Genomic DNA, 22,582 nt, shown 5'->3' on the forward strand with positions numbered 1-22,582 from the left:
AAGCATTTTGACAAGAACTTTGACAAGTTCGCGGGCGTCAAGAATTGCGAGTCTCGTGTGAATCAGCTCTAAATGCGAGGCTTAATGTCAGTGCGTGATATATTACTGTTCTATTACCAAACTACAGCAAACCCCGAGATACAGCACTAACACGAATAGTGTGGATTTTATTTTATTAATCTCACTCAAATTTTGAGATTCTGTTCAAAAGACTCGTTTAGATTCATTCAGTTCGGATCAATTAAATACCCTACAGATTTAAAATGACTAATCCCCATAGCAGTTCACGCAATGTGAGAGGCCGTTTTCGAAAAAGGAACACAAACACATGCAATGTCAACGTATGTGTCTAAGTATATGAGTACATCACAAGCTTTTCACTGATTTATTTGAGAAAAACTACGGTCAAATACACTAAATTTTAAATTAAAACAACGATCTTTGCAACAAACCATCAAAGTAAGTCTTTTTTAAGTCTTCAGAAATTATGACAAATATATTATTACTGTGTACTAAAAAGTAATTCTCAAGTAATAATAATAACAACCATAATAATAATAATAATAATACTTTTTAGGACTAGCATATAACCAAGACTTTTTCCCCAAATAATTTATAATTATACAGTGCTGTTGTGCAGCATCTTATTTGACAAAAATAAAAATTTAGTGTTTTGTTGTAAATTAAGTATGCTTTCAGTTCATTACAATTAAAAATAAATATTAAACTGTTAACATTTTATTGATTCATTTAATTAGACACTATTTTTTTATGACAAATTTGAATTAAAGGACACAGAATCCAGGAATAATAAAAAGGGAAACTTTTTTTTTTTTTTTTTTTAATTAGCAGATTTTATATATGAATATGCATGTATAAAAAGGTTGCACTGAAATGTTGATTTGAAGCAGCTTTCAGGTATATATAAAAATAAAAATTTAACCAAATTTAGGTAACCTTGCTATCAGGATTTGATTACCAATATTCATTTATGCTTTTTTATAGGGAAACACCAGCTTACCACATGCACTTTTCATCCATTTCAGTTATTATAATTACCATTAATGTACGTTTATTATCCCTGTAAATGATGTTATTAGTCACAGAGACACACGTGATGTTATTTTCAATGGAAAATGCCCAAATGGAAATATAATGCAAACATGTGTGTTATTTTACTTCAGGTTTTTCCTATAATATTTGCATCATTTCAGTCTCTGATTTACAATAATCCTCATTAAGTCACTTTTACACATATTCAGTGCCTTTATATCTTTATCTTATTTAGCTAAAATACTGTTATTGTGATGCCAAGATTCTAAAACTACACAAAGAAGGCATTTTGACAGAAAGAACATCTGCTTTACCAAATGATTCACCAACATAATAAATTGCTATAGAAAAAAGACAGGATATTTTTCATGATCCATTTATTTATTTACTTCTTTCCTATTCATTCATTTATAGTTTTACATAAGATATTTGTATAGACACAGTTTCCTGTGTAATGTGATTTTTTTTTGCACTTTAAATTCCTTTTGCATTTATTATTTTTTTTTTAAGTTACTTTGGCTAAAGCCAGCTAAATGAGTAATTATAAAAGTAAATGTGAATGCTGTAGTTATTTCAAACATTTAGGCAGCTGATTGAGAACTTTTTTGAGAGTTCAGCATCTGTGCATTTAGTTACCAGTGAAAGTTTGCATTAAAAGTTTGCATTTAGTTTTATTATTCTAAAAGGGAAATGCTTTTCTGCTTGTTTAGATGGTATTAAAGATTTGTTTTACTAATTCTGATTTGCATTTCTAAAAAACAAATCATTTGTTCTGAAATACAAAAGACAAAAAAGAAAGTCACATTATGATGACAGATTTTAGTGGTATATCAAAATGCTTTGCAAAATATGCGATTGTGATTTTTGTCGAAAGTTTGTTGGGCTGAGTTTGCGATTTACTTGATTAAAGCAAGTAATGAATAATTATTCTGTTTAGTTGTCTGTGTAAAACTATTTACGCCTAACATTTTTCATTTTCATGACACCATGAATTATTTCTTAAATTGTGTTCTTTTAGGCACATCCTCAGCCCAAGCACTCCACAACAATAATAACATTCATAAAATAAACTCTTACGTTAATAGAACATTAAACATGAATATTAAACAAGTCTGCTCAGTTTCTCCTCTTGCGAAAACATGCTTAAAATAGCACTTTATTATACTCTCTTTATCCAGTCCCGTGCAAAGCATGATGGAAAGTTGAAATCTTGCTGCCATGTTTGGTACTTAAAAACAACAACAACAACAACAATCACTTATGCAATCTCAACTCTAATAGAATAAGTGAATTTGCTGAGCACCATGAAACTGTGACTAAATCTTGAAAGAACTGTGTTTAACTTGTTTTAAGTACATTGAGGCAATTTTTTTTTTGGAGTCCATGTTTCATGCCATATTTGGCTACACAGTTTCCTTCTTAAAAATATTATGAGGTTTATTTGACCGGTTAAATTAACCTGTTTTGTCTGTAAAGGTGTGCTGTGATTGGTCACACCATCACACTCATTTGTCATTGGCTGTATGTCAGCTTAAGTAAGAGACAGTCAGTGTCAGGATGCACAGTTCTGTCCTCAACTAAATGATCACTGAAAAATCACAGAACGTCTTCAGTGGATGAAGATGAAAACGACACTCGCTCTGCTCCTAATCATGGAGCTCTACGGACTCTCCTCTGGTCTCATTAAACAACATTTCTTTGTGAACGAGAAGATGACATGGGATTCTGCAAGCAAGTACTGCAAAACTTACTTTCATGACCTCTCCACCTTCATCAATGAGAACGAGGAAAAGCAGTTTTTGGAAGATGTACTTGATCAAATGCCTGATGCCTGGGTTGGACTCTATGCAGAATCAGGAGTCTGGAAGTGGTCAGAAGGTGAAAATGCAACAGAAATTAGCTGGGATATTAATCAACCAGAGAAAGCGGATGGCTGTGTTTTTCTACGCCAAGGCCGTAAGAAACTACATAACATAGAATGCACTGCTGAATATGCCTTCTTCTGTATGAACGTATCAGAGTTTGTTCTGGTGCATCAGAAAGAGACCTGGGAAGGAGCTCTGGATTACTGCAGGACTCATTACAATGATCTGGCAAGTCTGAGCACAAAGGAAAGGATGGATTCTGCTTTACTGGAAATCACACAGGCCGAAACTGATTATGTGTGGACTGGTCTGCGTTATCTAGCAGGGGACTGGCTATGGGTCACTGGAGATGATTTTAACTACACAGCCTGGTATCAGAACGAACAGCCCCAGTGTCCTGCCAGAGAACTTCATTGTGGAGCCCTGGACAAACAAACAAAGCTTTGGACACACAGAGATTGTGAGGAGAAGCTCAGCTTCTTTTGTCAGTATGGAGTAATGAAACAAACCAATTTATGAAAAATCAAAAAGGTAATCTTTTCTAAAATTATTATGCCTTTGTCTTTTTCTGTTAACTGCAAATTTGGTTTTTAAAACAAACATACAAAACTGTTTTTGTGCAAACTGCCATTTGATGTTAAACCCTCTCATCTTCTTCTGGTTACAGAGTCCATCAGAGATAAGACATTAATTCATCTCCACTTGACAGAAACTTGACCCATAAGTAGCCTGCACACATCTGGATCATAACTACCAAAATGAATTAATGTAATATAGACTAAAACATATCTACATGTTCATTTAGTATAACAGTTTAGTGTTGTAAATTATGAGTATCATAACACAATACTACTATTATAATACAGTATAACTGAGCATTTAAAAAAAATGGTAAGAAGGCTACTGTCAGACCAGTGATCCCTGTGACCCAGTTTTTCCCTCATGTTGATTGTTCATTGATGTCAGGTGTGTCTCGTCTTGTCCCTCGTTATCCTGTGTATTTAGCCTCAGTCTGTGTTTGTCGGGTCTACCAGTTGTGTATGTGTGTCGTCCTTCCCTTCCAAGTGTGGGTTTACCCTGTGTATTGGACTGAATAAAAGACAGTTCCGTTTATCCATGTCTCCTTTGTTCCTTCGGGCAGCGTATCGTGACAGGTACAGAGTTTTTTATAGCCTGATTTAAGTGTATGAAAACTGATATTAGTATCAACTGGTCAGCATTTAACAATTAAAATTTCACACTGTATATTGTAATATTAATATACTATACACAAAACATATGACATACACAAAATTTCACTATCCAGTTTTATCTGAAATACTGTGATGCTTAAGGCAGTTGTAGATCACAAAATAGCAATTGATTTTTACAATTGAGATACAGGTTTTTACGAAAACAAAATAAATTATATAATGATAAACCTCACAATTGAGTCTTTAAACCATCTTTTAAGAATAGGGATGAGTCAAAAGTACAAGTTATTATATTAATTTATAATGGGGTTACTGTATGTGGGTGGATTTTCCTATTGCTCTGAACAAAAACTGTAGATTGGATTATTGAAAATGCACATTCATTCTCTGTCAGGAGGTGGTGCTTTTCGAATCTCAGAAATATAGCGGCTTCTGCTAGTTTGTCAGATAAAATGAAAATGCCATAAATTTTTCTGAAGACAGTTCCCTTCAGAGATTTATTCATATAAAAAGTTGAATTAGTGATAATGAGAAAAGTGTGAAAAATATAGCCTATATTGACTAGGAAAGTCCACTGATGAGATACCAGAGTAGACCATCTCTTACTTGCATCGTATGTACATTTCCACTTCGTCATTCATTCAGCGAGCGCATACACTGAACAAAACTCCGGTATTTCATCGATTACTCATTGGAACACTTCTGACTGGCCATCACGTTCATAAACTCATCAGAATCATGTGTGATTGGATTAATCGGGGCGATTTTTGACATTCATTAATCAGCATCTGCCAATTGTGCTGCAAATTAGGCCGATTTATAGGCAGGCGCATCTGCGGGCAGCTAAGCGTTGTTGTGGAAAGCCATACTGCAGAATCTCTCTCCCTCTGGACAAAGAACTTATACTCACAAGAAGTAAAAGCCAATAGAACGTTCCATTGCAACAGAAGCAGCCTTATGCTTCCACCATTTTGGAGTGGAAGCGACTCAGGAGTCTACTAGCAAGTTTCACGATGACTGTGGCTAAAGTAAACAGTCCCTCAGAGAGCAACTTGGAAGAGAGGGGCGGGGTCAGCATAGCTCATTAACATTTAAAGAAAAATGCTTGCAACACCTCCGCCACGACCAGTCTGACAGGGCTCATGCTTATAACAGTAGCTTGGTGGAGCCGATTCATTTAGACCAACATAATCATTTGGTTTTAGCCAGGTTTCAGTCAAGCAGAGTACATCAAAACTATTATCTGTGATCATTTAATTTACCATAACTGCTTTGGGTGTGAGTGATCTAATGTTTATGAGCCCAAACTTAAATTGTTTTTGTTCATTTATTTTACATTTTTCTGGTTTAAATTACGATCAGATTTGTTTAGATCCTGCATTAAATTTATATTTTGACCTCACTTTTCGCGGAACATACACAGTGTTAATAGATTGGACAGCGCAAGTACTTCTATCATTTAAGTAGGTAGAACAAAAGCCATCATAGCATTTATTTGAGAATTGGCTTACTAGTCATATGGAGCGCAGCATCCTGGAGATGTTGTCCGACAGGAGTTCTGCTCGGACTCTGCTGGGGTGCAGGCCATCAGCGTGAAAAAGCCTAGGACGCTCCCAGAAAAGATTCCAATTATTAACAAAGAGCAGTTTCTGTTCTTTACACCATGACAATAACCATTCATTTAGAGCAAAAAGTCTACTGAACCTTTCGTGTCCTCGTCGATACGTGAGAGGCAGTCCCAAAACGATGATGGTCGTTGTGGGCGTTGTGCTGCGCACCGTCTCGATCAGGCTCCTGAAGTCCCTCTTCAGTGTCTCCGTCTGCCGCAGCTTGGTGTTGTTAACCCTGGCGTGAAGCACGACTGCTCCAGGGCTTTCGTCGCCCTTCAGGATCGTGGGTAGGCTAGTGATCGTAAAATCCCTTTAACAGTTCATTTTACAGACTTTGTGTTTAAGTCTTTCCCTTTTTTCACAAAACCTTTGCTTTCTAGAAACCATGTCAGTTTAGCTTGTAATTATTTTAAGTTCAAGTATTGGCATTAAAAACAGTGCTTGAAGTGGGCCAGTATGCAGTACCGGTACCAGTACGCAGTACCCACACTTCTGTATTTTAGCCTTTACAGTACCTGCACTTTTTTGTGCGTATCTCAACCAATCAAATGTATGAATGCAAGCGGAGAGTGTGGAGCACGAGAGCATGCCAGGGGAGGTGTGCAGAGTAGTAGAATAATAATGAATTATTGATTACTAATTTGAATCAGTGCTTTATAACGAAAATAATATCTTAAAATGAAAAGAAAGCAGACTTTTGCGATCACATCATTTTAAACCAGTAAACTCCTGAAAAGTCCATGAATCCAAACAGTTCTCCTCCCAGTCTAGGGGTCAGGAGGGGAAGTAACAAAGAGAAAGAAGATATGAAAAAAAAAGAGGGGCAACATAAAGACGCCGAATTACGTGGAGGATACACTTCGACCTCAAGCCTCAGAGTGAAAGCAAACACAGCTTTAAGTACAAGCAAAAGTATTTATTTCTGTTATAAATTGAAATGGTTAACAAAGGATGGGAATAAGTCTTCAGGAGAGAGCAGGGCCTAAAATAACAAAAGAAAACCAGAGGCTAACTAAGGTTTAAGGGAGCTATCTGCCCTGTACAAAAGCAAAGATGAAAAATCAACAAGAACTTCCCTGAGGTCCCTCTCTAACCAAAAACAGGAGAAAAAGAATGTATAAAATAAGGCACCCTCTCCCTACATTTCCCAGATAATCTAGAATGACCAGAGCTAATAAGATTACATACAATACCTTTTAATTACCCACAGGTAGAGAAATCAACACTAGACAGCAAACCCGATCACTTCTTAGCACCAAACAGATGAGTATAGGTCCACTCCCAACTCAAGGATAGGCACAGTCCTCACCAAAATACACAAACACACAATCTCAGTCTGAGGCTGGGGGAGAAGTGTTCCTCTCCACATGCTTCTCTGAGTGCTGCATTAATACTCCTCTGCTAAGACTCAGGCATGCTCCCCAACGAGTTGCAGCTGATGGTAATTAACCTGAGTGAGAGAGAGAAACAGAGCGCAATACAGGGCACACAAGCATTTTCTCACAACAGGTTATATAAAAAGACCCCTAGGATGTAACACCCCCACCACAAAGATTACAGACCAGGGTTCTATAAGGTTTCTGTACCACCATCCCCAACATACACGTCACCTAAGTTGCCATCCCAACAGATCTGGACAGCGCATCGGCTACAATGTTGTCGGTGCCTTTGATGTGCTGGACCTGGAGATTAAAATCTTGAAGCTTGAGAGCTCAGCGCAGCAAACGCTGGTTAGAGGAAGACATGTTGGATAAAAAAGTTAGAGGATTATGGTCTGTATACACAATTACAGGTAGAACACTACTCCCAACATAAACCTCAAAATGTTGTAAGGCCCACAATAAAGCCAAAGCTTCCTTTTCGATTGTGCTGTAGGATAACTGACCCTTTGAGAACTTGTGGGAGAAATAAGACACCGGGTGTTCAATGCTTTGAGCATCTTCTTGAATAAGGACAGCTCCCGCACCGACGTGACTTGCATCCACCTGCAGTTTGAATGGCAGCTTGAAGTTAGGGGCAGAAGCTCACGCTTGTTGTTGGGTTTAGGGAACTTAAGAATAGCTTCCACTTTAGCTTCAACAGGTTTCACCCAACCATGTCCTACCTTTTTCCCGAGGTAGATTACTGTAGCTTTCCCTATCTCACACTTAGACAGATTCAAGGTTAGCGAAGCACGTTTTAACCTTTCAAAGACCATCTCCAGGGTTTCAGTATGGTCTCCCCATGATTTGTTATAGACTACAATGTCGTCAAGGTATGCATCATAATTTGGTACGTCACCTAACAATTTTCATCAACCTTTGAAAGGTGGCTGGAGCATCTCTCATTCCGAAGGCAAGGACAGAATATTCCAGGAAGTGATCTGGAGTAACAAATGCAGAGATTTCTGCAGCACGGGTGGTTAGTGGCACTTGCCAATAACCCTTTAGCAAGTCAAGCTTTGTTACAAATCTCGCTGATCCTACTCTGTCTACGCAATCCTCCATACGGGGGGAGCGGAAAGGAGTCAGGTTTCGTCACTGCGTTTACCTTGCGAAAATCAGTACAAAATCGGTATGTGCCATCTGCCTTTGGGACTAATAGACAGGGTGAGCTCCACGGGCTCTGACTATGCTGAGCCAGACCATGCTGTAACATGTACTCGACTTCGGTTTTCATTATGTGGCGTTTAGTTGGGTTAACTTTGTAGGAGTGCTGTTTGATCGGTTTAGCAAAACCTACATCGATGTCATGTTCAAGAACTGTAGTTCTCCCTGGCACATCAGAGAACAGAGGTAAATACCGATGCATTAGTTGCATAGTCTGACTGGCTTCCTCAGGTTCTAGGTGAGAAAGAAAGGAAGGTAGATCTTTCAATACAGCAGAGTTTAGTAATCCTTTACCATCTTGTTCAACAGCTTCAGCTACAGCAACCGGTAAAGGCGTAGTCACAAGATTACATGGAGGATCAGGATTAGAGTCACGAACAAATCTCTTTGACATGTTAATGTGGCATACCCTGGTTTTACGCTGCCTATCAGGAGTGCTGACAACATAGTCTGTGTCACTAAGATTTTCTTTTACAGAATAAGGACCTGTGAACTTAGCATGGAGGGACAAACCAGGCGCAGGTAGAAGTACAAGAACTTCGTAGTTTGGTTGGAAACTACGAGAAACACTTTTTCTGTCGTACCAGGCTTTCATTCTAGATTGGGTTGCGGTCAAATGTTCTCTAGCCAGGTCACAAGCTCTGTGCAACCGTTCCCTAAATGAGCTTACATAGTCCAGGACTGTGACAGGCATTGCATCCTTAGCCAACAACTGCTCGCTTAACATTTTAAGAGGGCCCCACACCGTATGACCAAAGACGAGATCGGCAGGACTGAATCCAAGTGATTCCTGCTCTGCTTCTCGAATTGCAAACATCAAGAAGGGTAAACTTTCTGCCCAATCTTTACCACTAGAAAAACAGTAAGTCCGCAGCATCGTCTTTAGCGTTTGGTGGAACCTTTCCACAGCACCTTGAGATTGAGAATGGAATGCACTTGACAGTTTATGCTTGATTCCAAACTGAGTTAGAGTCTGTGAAAACAATTTCGAGGTGAAATTTGTACCCTGATCAGTTTGTATGACCTTTGGCAATCCGAAGGCAGTACAAAACTTGATCAGCTCACGAACAATGATGTGGGCTTTCGTGGAGCGCAAGGGGATTGCTTCGGGGAATCGTGTAGAAGTACACATTATAGACAGTATGTATTCGTGACCAGATTTAGACTTAGGCAGAGGACCTACGCAGTCTAATAACAGGTGCTCAAAAGGTTCTCGCATAACAGGAATAGGCCGCAAGGGAGCAACTGGCAGTTTTTGGTTCAGTTTACCAGCTATTTGACAGGCAGCACACGAGCGGCAGAACTTGGACACAGCTGATTTTAGCCCTGGCCAAAAAAAGTAGCGTGACACTCGTTTGTATGTCTTGGTAACTCCCAAGTGACCGGAGAGTACATGCTCATGAGCGATTTTCAGTACAGGCTCCCTATACGGTTGAGGCAGAACGATTTGATGAACTGTGTTGAGGGAAGAACGAGCAATGGGTTTCCATCTCAGCATTAAAACTTCCCCTTCCCAAAAGTACTTCACCTTATCGTGAGGTTTTCTTTTGAGATTCACAATAGACTCAATACAGCTTGCTAAAGAAGGATCTGTTCTCTGAGCAGCAGCCAATGGTTCCCTGCCCACTCCCAATACAGTTTTCAGTTCAGGTACATAATCTACCTCGCAGGTTTTCGTAATACCTGCCTTCTCTGGTGTCAAGTTGCGATCATCTGAATCAACTAAGAAGCTCTCAGAGAGATCAATAACATCTCCCATCTTCTTTTCTCTGGGCCCGCGTGACTACACATGCAGGAAAAGCAGCAGGAAACTTTTGCACAAGTGACAAACTGTTATTTTGAGCTGGTTCTGTAATTACCAAAGGTCTAGGAAAAACATCTCCACCAGCGAGATCGTTCCTTAGAATAACATCTACCCCATCAACTGGTAGATGTGAGCAAACTCCGAGTGTTACAGGACTGGTAACCAAGTCTGACATGAGGTACAAGTCATGTAATGGTAAACTAAGGCATCCCATGCCAATTCCTCACACTAAGATATTGGTGCCGGAGTAAACGGTTAGAGACGGTAATGAATTTTCGCAAATCAATGACTAGACTGACCCAGTGTCTCTCAAAATCTTCACCGACCTACCTACCGCGTCAGGCGAATGAGACACTGTGCCATCCAGTAAAAATGGCTGATACGCACTCGTAACGGTTCCCGTACTACCCTTACTGTTACCGACCGTGTGCACCAAAGCTGCACTTTTAGGCGGTGAAGCAGCAGTTTTCCTGTTTCCAAGCCCGACACTCAGAAATTCGGTGACTTGGATCCAGACAGAAAAAACAAGCTCGCTTGTCGTTTTTACGAAGTGAACTTGGTTGTGTGACCGGTTTAGCGTGTGACCAGACAGGTCTCGCCTCCCTGTCTGTATTAACGTTAACTGAGGACATTACATTACGCCGTGGAGTAAAGAATACATTCCGATGCGTTAACACGAATTAATCAGCTAAAACAGCTGCAGCAACGATAGAAGTCACTTTCTGTTCGTTTAGGTGAATTACCACATTTTTCAGGCACACTACTTTTGAAATCCTCAAGCAAAATTAACCTCTTGTAGCTGTTCAAAAGTAGTGATTCGATTTAGAAAGACACCACTTCTCGAAAAAGTGTGCGCTTTTCTCGGGCGAACTCAACATAAGTCTGTTTGGCAGCTCTGGCGTGAGAACGGAACCTTTGTCTGTACGCCTCCGGTACTAGTTCATACGCTCCAAGTACAGCGGCCTTCACAATGTCATAGTCAAGCGATTGTTCTAGCGGCAAGGCAGAGGAAACGTCCTGGGCTTTCCCAGAAAGGCTGCACTGCAAAAGCAATGCCCACACGTCTTTAGGCCAGCGCAACTTCACGGCTATGCGCTCAAAAGTAACGAAATAAGCACTCTACTTCGCTTTCCCTAAATGGCGGAACCAGTTTCAAGTACCTGCTTACATCAAAATTTTCATTGGCTTCAGCCTCATGCGAATTTTGAGGTGCAGCAAAATGGCTATCAGAAGGAGAGCTAGCAGAAGGAGTTTGTGAACGAGGCAAAGGTACAGGTTTGCTTTTCAATTCTTGCTTCTCAATTCGACCCATCTGACGCAATTGAATATCACGATCAGTGTCTGCCTCTATCATGCGCAATTTAACCAGCATTGTTTGATGCTCTTGTTTTTTAATAATCAAATCGAGTTCTTTCATCTTTAACGCCAACTTTGGGTCAACAGAAGGCTCTACGGCAGGAAAACACCAGGAGGGCCATCATCCGACAGAGCTCCCTCTGCTATAGCGGGTGACACCCCCTCCCTGCCAGAGGGTTCTGGTAGAATTCCCATTTCTTCAAGTTTATCACGCAGTTCTTGCTTGATAACATGTTTCGCTGCTTCTGTAGGAACAGTAATATTAAAAAAGTTAGCAATCAAAATTTAAATCCGCTTTCCTACAACGCTCAAAGACTTCCGTGGTAGGAGAGAGAGTGAACTTAATTAAGTCAAACTCCATCTTGCTACCACAGTTTCCTCCCCACACCAAAAACTGCCAAACAGCTTATATTTATAAAAAAAAAAAAAAAAAAAAAATTATTTATATAAAAATAATAATAATAATAATAATAGACACCCATAAATGAGTGACTTGACACTATTATTAAAGGGAACGGACGAGCCCCCACTTGTTACGTTCTCCTCCCAGTCTAGGGGTTAGGAGGGGAAGTAACAAAGAGAAAGAGAAGATATGAAAAAAAAAGAGGGGCAACATAAAGACGCCGAGTTACGTGGAGGATACACTTCGACCTCAAGCCTCAGAGTGAAAGCAAACACAGCTTCAAGTACAAGCAAAAGTATTTATTTCTGTTATAAATTGAAAATGGTTAACAAAGGATGGGAATAAGTCTTCAGGAGAGAGCAGGGCCTAAAATAACAAAGAAAACCAGAGGCTGACTAAGGTTTAAGGGAGCTATCTGCCCTGTACAAAAGCAAAGATGAAAATCAACAACAAGAACTTCCCTGAGGTCCCTCTCTAACCAAAAACAGGAGAAAAAGAATGTCCCTACATTTCCCAGATAATCTAGAATGACCAGAGCTAATAAGATTACATACAATACCTTTTAATTACCCACAGGTAGAGAAATCAACACTAGACAGCAAACCCGATCACTTCTTAGCACCAAACAGATGAGTATAGGGGTCCACTCCCAACTCAAGGATAGGCACAGTCTTCACCAAAATACACAAACACAACAATCTCAGTCTGAGGCCGGGGGAGAAGTGTTCCTCTTCACCATGCTTCTCTGAGTGCTGCATTAATACTCCTCTGCTAAAGACTCAGGCATGCCTCCCCAACGAGATTGGCAGCTTGATGGTAATTAACCTGAGTGGTAACACTGACCAAACTGTATTTAGGTCACATTCTCAACACTATTTAGAATAGAGGAGGAGAAATGTGTATATTAATATAAATATAATATTTGACCATTGATGCACGCAGAGAAAAAGCGAAGAGGCTCTGAATGTGTGAGAGTCATCACAGTCTAATCTGGTCAGAGATTATCTCTGCTCTACTGAATCCCACACACAGCGGAAAAGTCTCCAAACTTTTTCAACAGTGAGATCTCCACAAAAACACTACAAACTGGATTCATTAATTCATTCCTTACTAAGAAGGGTCTAGAATGGGGTCACTATTCTCAATTTGTCAGAACTAATATTTTGCCATAAATCTCAAATCCTAAACCTCGTACTTCTCAATTAGAGCTTCATCTGACAGAAATAAAGTCAGTCTGGCAGTAATGAGTGAAGATGGTGAAGCTGTTTGTGGAGATGTTTAATCAGATTTGAGAGATTTAATATCTTTTATCTTCAGTTGATTTCATCTAAGGCTTGGTGTCTGGGAAGTCAGGTTAAACAAATGGACATTCGTCTTGTATATAAGGGAAACAAGCATTTTTTAACATAAATAGTTTCTTACTTTGTTTTTTTCTTTTTTTGGGAATCAGTTTTATAATTAATTTTATTCAAATGTGATATGATAATGGGTTGTTAAATTTGCTGTATTTGTCTGTAAGAGCAAAGCATATATTTTCAACTCTGGAAAAAACTCTCAACATCTCAGGTTAAAAACATACATTTTTGCAAAACGAAAATCATAATTCGCAATAAATAACAGGTATTTGACTTTGACACCCCCTGGTTCGAGCCTGTGCAGCTAAAGGGCTTCAGGATTCTCACTGAGTCGTGATTCTCGATCAGTTTATGGAGTCTTGGAGTACGAGCAGAAGAAGAGTGTATGTTGTCAAGTCCAGCAGACGACTCTCTAGGAGTGATTAGAGTCTCGCACCATGTGGACACATCTGTGTTTTCACTTTCAGGACTGTTAGAGTCAGTTTAAACCAGAGAAAAACTAGTCACAGGGTTTATGCTGTAGATTGGGGTCTCTTATGGCAGCAATGTCTTCACATAAGCTTGCCCAGTGGATCGAGGGTTTAGGATTTAGCCTCGTGGGCTTCTGGTTTCCTTGTTTTTACAGGGAGACAGCTAGGTCTCTAACTCTGTCGAACCCGTTCTGGGATTTAACAATGTCTGGGAGGTTTGGCAGGCCATCGGTTTGAGCCATCAGCATGAATATAAGCCTCTGGCTCTCAAGACGGTCTATTGGGGCCCAAAGTGGGAAGTGGGGGTGTGAGGGTGTGCCAGACCCCTGTTTTTCTGTGGCCAACTGTTTAACGGTGGGAGATACATAAAAAATCGGAGTGTCCTTTAGGTTTTTACACGAAACTCCCACCCACCAACGTGTGAGTACAAAAGACTTTTGACAGAAATCAGATTCAGTGGTGCAGATTATAAAGTGTGTATCATACTACTTTTGCGGCGATCGACCCGGGTTCGAATCCACTTGTTTGGCGACTTGTTTCGCCCTTTTCAATTTCAAATACATAAGAAAAGCATTTGTTTTTTAATAAAGGAAGGCAATAATCAAAAAGTTTAATTAAAGTAGTGGTAAGGGGTTAAGTAGTGTAGGGAGCCTGCTGTAGTGCCTCTCGTGAATCATTAAAATTTAAATTTACACTCAGTAAGTTATTATTGTATACTCTTGTCAAGTATGACAATGCTGAGGTCGAAAAATAATTTTCCACTATTTGCAATAAGTAATTAGAGAATATCATGCTATGTGTAAATCGAATCTACAGCTATTTTTCACTAGTGAAACTCCCCCAAACCCCCACGCCCCTCACGTGCACAGCAGCACACAAACCTATAAAACATATTCATGCACCCCTGTGGGGTTCTATCCTTCTTCCGGAGGATCAGAGATCTGCAGAGCTATGTCTATCAGCTCTTATTGTGTTACTTTACCCCTGACCTGGTTACGGTCTTACTATGATTAGGCTTGGTATGTCACTCAGGTTCCTTCAACATTTCACATCTCACAATGCTTTGGAGGCTGAGATTGAGTGCAGCCCTGTGGTCTCGCACAGTGAGGGCTTTGAAGACTATTGGACCAAATGTATGAAAAGTTAGCTGTTTCATAGCATCAGCACCACAGAGTAGGGAAGTGAACCTATGAAATGAACGTCTCTGTAGTGTGTGGAAAACCCTGGGTCCCTAAATGTGAATGAGATGCTGCAGTGATGGCCATTCTCTTACTTTCTTAACCTTTATAGTGTTTCTTATTAATATAAACTCGAGGTAATAGGCTAATGATCACACTTCTTATGAGGCATAGTGAACTTGCAGGGCATGGTCTTGATGATATAAGGAGCTTCAGTTCAGTTACGCGGGGCGGGTGATGCAAAGTCAGCAGCTCTCTAGGTTACTAACTTAGGTTAGGGTTAAGGGACAAGAGGTTCAAGGTCAACTTTATTAACCCCAGAGAACGATTTGTTTCACAGCCAGCAGTTAAACCCGAAACACTAATCACAAACACCACAAACATAAGCAAAATCAGTGACTTCATAATAATGTATACAAAGTATGTGAATTAAAAAAAAAAAAAAACGATGGACAGCTTGTTTTGTTTTTTGTTTTGTTTTGTTTTATTTAGTTGATTAGGGACATTTAATAAAACATCCTGTTAATATACTAGAATAGCCAAAGGCGATTATACATCCGTAGTCCCTGGCCAAGATGTTACAAGTCACTAAAAGAAAAATATAATTTAAAATACTACTAGAAAAATTAAAAAATACTAGTACAATCATACAGTATTTAGTAAAGAAACAATTGGGATCAAATAAATAATGAAACAAGTGATGATGTGTGATGTGAGTGATGTGATGTGACATACAGCCCCAAGTATGTCACCATACTCAGAATTCGTGCTCTGCAGTTAACCCACCAAAGTGCACACACACAACAGTGAAAACACACACACACTGTGAACACACACCGCAGTTCTATGGAATAGAATAGGAGTAAGATGCAGGCTACTTACTGGATGGAGGGTAATAATAAATAAAAGGATATTACAGGGGTGCCACATAACTTTTTCGTAGTAGGTTACTCTGGTGAGTACCAGGAGATGGTGTTGGTACTCACCCCATATGTAGTGTGGTCTAATAAGGCAATCTTCCTCACTGCCCACCTCAGTTGTCACCCCACTGTCCTCTGATCAGCTTCCTGCATGGTAGCTGATGAAGATGCTGCAGGATGCAGCATTTGGGTCAAATGTCTTGTGGTCTGCGTTGACAGGTGAATCTGCATCAGGGCGGAAGAAGCGACGAGCATGTGACAGACGGATCGGACTTGGTTTTTAGATGTTGAGATGTGAGAATCCTCTCTCACAAGCTGCAATGCTTAAAGGCAGGTTTGTAAGAGACAGCTTAACCAACCTTGTTGATGGTTGGAGTAAGCATCTGGGTTACTTGTATTCCTATTGGACCAAGTCATAACAGAAGAGGCTCCCAGGCATTTCCGCCTGCTTTAAGCACTCATCATTCTGTCACAGTGGTGCTTGTCAAGTTGCAAGGTGGCTCCATTTATTGAGAATGCTGCAAACTGTTGTGTGTGCCAAAAAAACTGTGGAGGTCTTGCATTTCCTGAGGCCATGTTGAAGTATCAAAATACTAAGAAATGATCACAGGACTTGAGGGATGTATATCTGATTTCAAACCTATCAAATAATCCCTCTCAGAATTTTGTCTTTGTTCTCTGTCAGCATCAGGATTAGAACAGTGTGTGATCTGGGGGCCTGCACCATCAAGCAAGAAGTGTGAACTGTCCAATGGCAACAATACGTTCATCCTTACATTCTCCAATGGTCAGCTTGTCCTTCTGAAACTTAAGGGATGTGGTTTTCAAAATGTTTTACTAAGTCAAGCATGGTTTGAAAGAAAGCACTGAAACGCTCAAGTGCAGAGATGCTGCCAAGTCACTGTATCAATCGTAGACAGTTGCATTTAAAGGCTGGCAATCGTCTGTTATTTTTTAAACAGTTTTTCATGCCTCTATGCAGGACCATCTGATATTATGAAACTTACCCAGTTTCACAAAGGATGAATCCATTTTCTCACCACCGCTTCTGCAGTTCAGCAGTTTTTTTTGCTCCACCTTTTGTGTAAATAAAACTGCAGCAGCTTTGACCAACAGAGCGATTAAATGTCTCACAGTAAGGAACCTTGCAAATAAGCTGATTTTTGCGCAATATCCAGTGTGTGGGTATGGTGCACAAAATGTGCCAAGGGAGTCTCCAACTGAGCAAGTCGCCGGCGAAGTTTTTGGCACAACGCCGTGACTACCGACGTTGACAGCAGCCCCGTCTGTGCACACGGCGACCACTTTGTTGGTCCAGTAATCAAGCCTGTGTCATGGAAAAGTCTACCAAAGTCTGTTGTTTGGCGTCTGGCAGTGGTCAGCACCCAATTTCAACTCAGTCCAATAAAGTATGAGGTATAAATATCCGTTGCTGGACCACAAACACAATTGGTGTAAAACATTTCTGCTCAGGTTGTGATGTCCTAGATCCAATCAAAAGCAACCCCCAAAATTCAGCAGACTGCAACCTTGCTCGTAACCCTGATAGCAGGGCGATCGCTTGAATGATCCGATTGTGCCCCTTACGTGATGATAAGCCCCTCCGACATTTACTCCTAGCTGCTTCAGTAAACGGCATATCCTCTATAAAAAGACAGGGATGTGCGGTTGTAGCTGTATGAAGTGGTTAGGAGGGCAAAATATTAAACAGAGCTTAGCCATGTCTATTCAGCTTTCGTTGCCCTCTGGCAAGTGTGCAACTGACATTTCTTCTGGCTAGCATGTTTTATTAGCACAATGTGTTGCTCCACATTCGTGTGGCTCCTTGCCTTTCATGTGTGGTAAAATAACAGGATGGTGAATGCTTGAGCTTATAAACGCACCTGTGTTGTCTGCTAGATGTGGATTTGAGCGGCCAAATTCTTGCACAACACTTTCAGGTGTCGTAGTTGCTTCAAACCACTGCCTCAATCTTTGAGACAACTTTTCCGAAAGAAGGCTTTTGCGATCTGGCACCAAGTGGCGTTTCTTGTAGGTGGCGAAATGCCAAGGAAGCTGCTTAATGTCCCTTTTTGCTTTTTGGACATCGTGACAGTAGTGACAAGTACATGTAGTTGTAAGTTTAGATGAAAGATCGTCAGTACGCAAAGGTGCAGAGTACACAAGTGGCATACGCATTCCGATTTTTGTGCACATGTGTTACCAGCGTACCAGTTATGTGCACCTGTGGATATTACACATTTTTATGCAAATTGGGGAACATTTAACGTTCATGAGGTGATTGCCGGGGGAAGAAACAGTTCTTGTGCCCTGACTGTCTGGTATTGCGGCTCTGAAGCGCCGGCCATTATGGCAAAAGTTCAAAAAGGGGGTAACTGGATGTGGCGGGATAGAGTGATTTCCTGAGCCCTTTCTACAATCTGTCTGGATAAGTTCTTGAAGGGCAGGCAGGGGAGCACCAATAATCTGATGGTTGCAGAACCGGCTGCTCGTGCTGGCTCTCCAGTGTTTGTACTGTTTTTGTTTGTTTTCCGGTTTTTGTTCTGCAAACCGATCAGTTCACCAATCCAAAGATTTGAAGAACATCAATGGCAGTCTGCAAGATCTATCTTGGGTCCATTGCTTTTTGCTTATAGAATAACTGATTTACATCTTGCATGTTCTGGCAGGTCTATACAAATGTATGGGAGATACAGTAATTTATATAAAATGGTTAGTCTATCCAAGTTGCAAATTACTCAAAAATTCTATGGTTAATGTGTCAGCATGGTTAAAAACAATTGCTTACACCTGAACTACTGCAGTGAAACTTCGTTAAGCAAGTCTTGATAAAAGGAAATCTAAATTGGAGTGTTCGTTAGAGATGATGAACTTGATCACTTTTCGATTTAATTCTTATGTTAGGTCGACCACCTAAGAGATCCTTAGTTTTAGCTTTTGGATCCCAAAATATTCTAGATTGATTGAGGTTCAGAATATCTTTCCATTTTCTAGTTTTAAAATCGGCTGGATTAACCACTTCTTATTTACATGTTTCTCTTGTCCCAATTCACGCTTATATTATCATAACGTTAAGTTAAGTCATAATATCAAAAAGTACCTGTGGATCGGCATCTTCTCCACTTCTCCAACTGGCACCCGCCCTAAGTATGCCCACGGACAAAACCCCGGCCGAGCCCAAGATATCCGCGAATACCGGGCCATCGGTCCCCGTGGCTCCGACACCAGCCCGCCAAACCCAAGAGGATCATTGACCGGGCCAGCCGAGGCAGAACAAGGGAGGTTAGTTGGTTGGGTTGTAATCTAGCATAACGCGCTACAACAAGGCGTACCTGTGAGATGTTGAAGTAGATCAAAAATCAAACTGATAGAATCGTTTCCGATACATTTTAGTGGTGAGAAGAAGACGACATGGATGAATCATTCGGATACTAGTAGACAGAATATAATAATTAACGCAACACTATATTGAAGCTGTGTGCGGCTTGCAGTGTCTTTTGCCCGGTCAGTCTAAGGATGGGGAAAAAAAAAAAAAAAAGTCACTGCTAAAATGTGCCTTCCAATCCAGGTTCAACAGTTGTTTCGTTTGTTGAGGTTGATATATCGCTATTTGTCGAAAGAAATTCCAATAAATATTAAGATTAAGCTTAGATGTATTAGATTCAACTTTATTGTCACTGCACATGTAACGGTACAAGGCAACGAAATGCAGTTAGCATCTAAACCCAGAAGTGCAATAAGCAGTAAGTACAGAAGATATCTACAAGGTCTACAAGATGTACAATAAATATACCGATAAGTATTATGGACAAAATTTACAGATTTTAAATACTATCAGCATGATTATACAGATAGGTGTACCTATGAACATATTATACAGATGAAAATGATGAAGTGTATGTACACTATAGGAGAACTATGAACCTATGAACAATTTAAACTTTGCAATGGCCGTAAAGTGCATAGAAAAATATTTCAGGTGCAAATGGGTTATGCAGTGTTCCTGGAGGAAACAGACGTAGTGCAAGTAATAGCAAGTTTGCTGTTTTGGCTTGTTGTAAATAAAAATAAATAAATAAACGGCTCAATGTAGTGTGCAGGGGGGAGGAGTCTGTGGGTATGGTCTGTGGGGGGTGTCAGAGGGAAGAGTTCCCCAGTAAGGAGACAGCTGTAGGGAATAAGCTGTTCGGGATATGTGGTCCTTGTACGGAGGGCTCCTGAAGCGCCTCCCGGAGGGCAGGAGGTTAAACAGTCCCTGGTCAGGGTGAGAGGAAAGTCCTTACGAATGCTGCGAGCTCGACGTACACAGCGTTTTCCTTCTGGATGTCCTCCAATAGCAGGAAGGGTTTGTCCCTGTGAGCGTTGGGCAGTTCACCACCTCTGCAGTGCTTGCGGTCAGCCACCGTGCAGTTCCCCTACAGACTGTGATTGCAGCTGGTCAGGATGAAACACCGCGGAGGGGGAAACCGGAGATTTAGCCCTCGGATCTTCCACCAAAAATCCCTCTGGAAAACAGACGCTGTTGCCAGGTTCACGTCTGGTCAGACACTGATCGAGGCTCGGCTCCATGGCGACGACGGCTCAGTCGTGGGGGGCTTAGGCAGTTATCTCTGTTCCGCAGGATGACGGACTGGATGGTCTCTGGTTTGGGAGTGGGGCTGAGATATTCTCTTCAGAAGGGTCCGATGGGGATGGGATCCATTTTTCTCCAGCACCCATCATGAAAGCGGCAAATCTCTTTGGGACAGTTCGCTGGCAGGTGTGCCTTAACCACTCGCTCAGGCGTGCTAATAAAAGGCACAGAGCGAGCGGTCTGGGAAGTGGGTAAGGCACGCCAGATCGAAAAAAGTCCCTAGTGGTCCTCCAGCAAAACGGTCCAACTGCTTCCAGGCATAGGAGTTGCGAAGCTGGAAAATCCATATGGGAGGGGGGGAAACAAAACAAAAAGGGAAAGAAAAAACACCGCAAAACTTCGGTCCGCGCTTCTGTAACACGTGCGGGGAGTGTAAATCCACACCCCACCCCCCGCGCAAGCGAAGGAGATAGCTAATGTTCTTTTAACAATTCACAGGAGAGAAAAAGGGCACCATCCAAACACAAATCCAAACAAATGAAATTCAATGCGGGCAAAATGGAGAACACCAGATTTCAACACGGGAATGGAATCAGATGGAAACAGAAACAGCGTGTGGGGGCTAATTAATTAACAACCAAGGGGAAAGGAACATGACCAACTAAGCCAAAACGCAGAAAGAAGAACAGACATCCATAACTGTGACAGTTACCTTGTGAAAGTAAATTTTATAACCTTCACAGATTTTATTTAATCAATGCTAAGTTTTACTTCAAATATATGAGGCAAAATTTGCAAAAAGAAGAAAAATTACATCGTTTTTTTTGTCAGGCAGAAATATTTGATTATTTAACAAGCACACATGTTTTACAGTGATAAAGCATTACTAAATGTTAGAACACCCCTGCAGTTTTTCCCCCTTGAATTTTGACACTCTGTCTAGAACAGCGATGAAGGTTATGTATATGTGTGGGTAGAATGCATGCGATTAAAAGAAGAGTTTATTAAAGAAGAGTCTTCTGAGTAATATATATGAAAAATATTCTTAGTGTAATCTGAATATACCTGAGTCATTATAAGAAAGGTCCATTTTCTGTCCGTAAGACGCTTTACAGAAATAGTACAATTGAATTGAAAAACACATTCGGGTTACAATTTTTAATATTTTAAAATTAGAAAATGCATAGTTAACAATATTTTGTTTTTAATTAATGGTAAAGAATCCAAGCACACAAAGGCTCATCCACAGCATGTACAGGGGAAAATGCTTTATTTTGTTCGTCACAAATTGTTTTTTTCCATTTACAAATACAATAATGCCTAAACTATCAAATGTATGATATAAATGGCATAATAAAACTAAATGACTGAATAAATATTATAAAATTAAGGAACACAGGGTCCCCTGAAGTTGTGTTCACTGGTGTTCACCGTTTGACAAAAACCGTTACCGTTTGAAATAAAAAACACACTGATGACATCACTTGACTTCCTCCTTAAACGATCTATGAAATAAGGCCCAGGTTAAGTCACTTTCTTATTTCAGTTATCAGAACTTTTCTCATTTAACTCAGGAGTTCATATGAGTTTATTTGACGTCATGGTATGACCTATTTATTGTTAGGGAATTGTAAAAAAACTAAAAACAAAGGATTAAACTACTAAATTTAGTGGTTTAACCATGATTGACAACATATGGCTTGATACCTTACAGCGACATTTTGTAAAATGCAGTTTTCATGAAAATTGTCAGGGTTTGAAAACTGGTGTTAAGATCAGTATGTCAGGTCTTATGTATGTCACTGGTGATCATTGGGGTCACTGGTGTTACTGTGCTTTGTTACTGTACTGTTTTTTTCTTTCACATTAAATAATAAACAAACTCCTTATTTCTTGCATTTTTCATTATTTTTTCTGTAACTCTGACTAATGTGCTGGGAAAAAAAAATAGAGAAAAATATTTCAAAAAATCTTTTAATATTGATGAAGGTAACAACAGGGACAAAAAAAATGGTACATGTGGTCTTGAAATAATTGCATATAAAAGTAAAAAAAATGAATTAAGCTGTCGTTAATGTATTCAAAAAGTCAAAAAGGTAATCTAATAATGTGGTTTAGTTAAAATGTTAGAAAAAGAAATACATTTAAGACTTTTTGGCCATACTAAAAGTGGACGTTTCGTAGAATGACCCTCCTACTAAGCTTGGCACAGCT

At 40.1% G+C, this 22,582-nt stretch overlaps 1 pseudogene; it reads left to right on the top strand.

Annotated features, from left to right (window-relative positions):
• The first annotated feature begins 14,703 nt into the window (after positions 1-14,703).
• LOC122135579 overlaps positions 14,704-22,582 on the top strand; it is a 53,923-nt pseudogene continuing 46,044 nt past the window's right edge.

Source organism: Cyprinus carpio, chromosome A3 (genome assembly GCF_018340385.1).
Source record: "Cyprinus carpio isolate SPL01 chromosome A3, ASM1834038v1, whole genome shotgun sequence".
Lineage (NCBI taxonomy): Eukaryota > Metazoa > Chordata > Actinopteri > Cypriniformes > Cyprinidae > Cyprinus > Cyprinus carpio.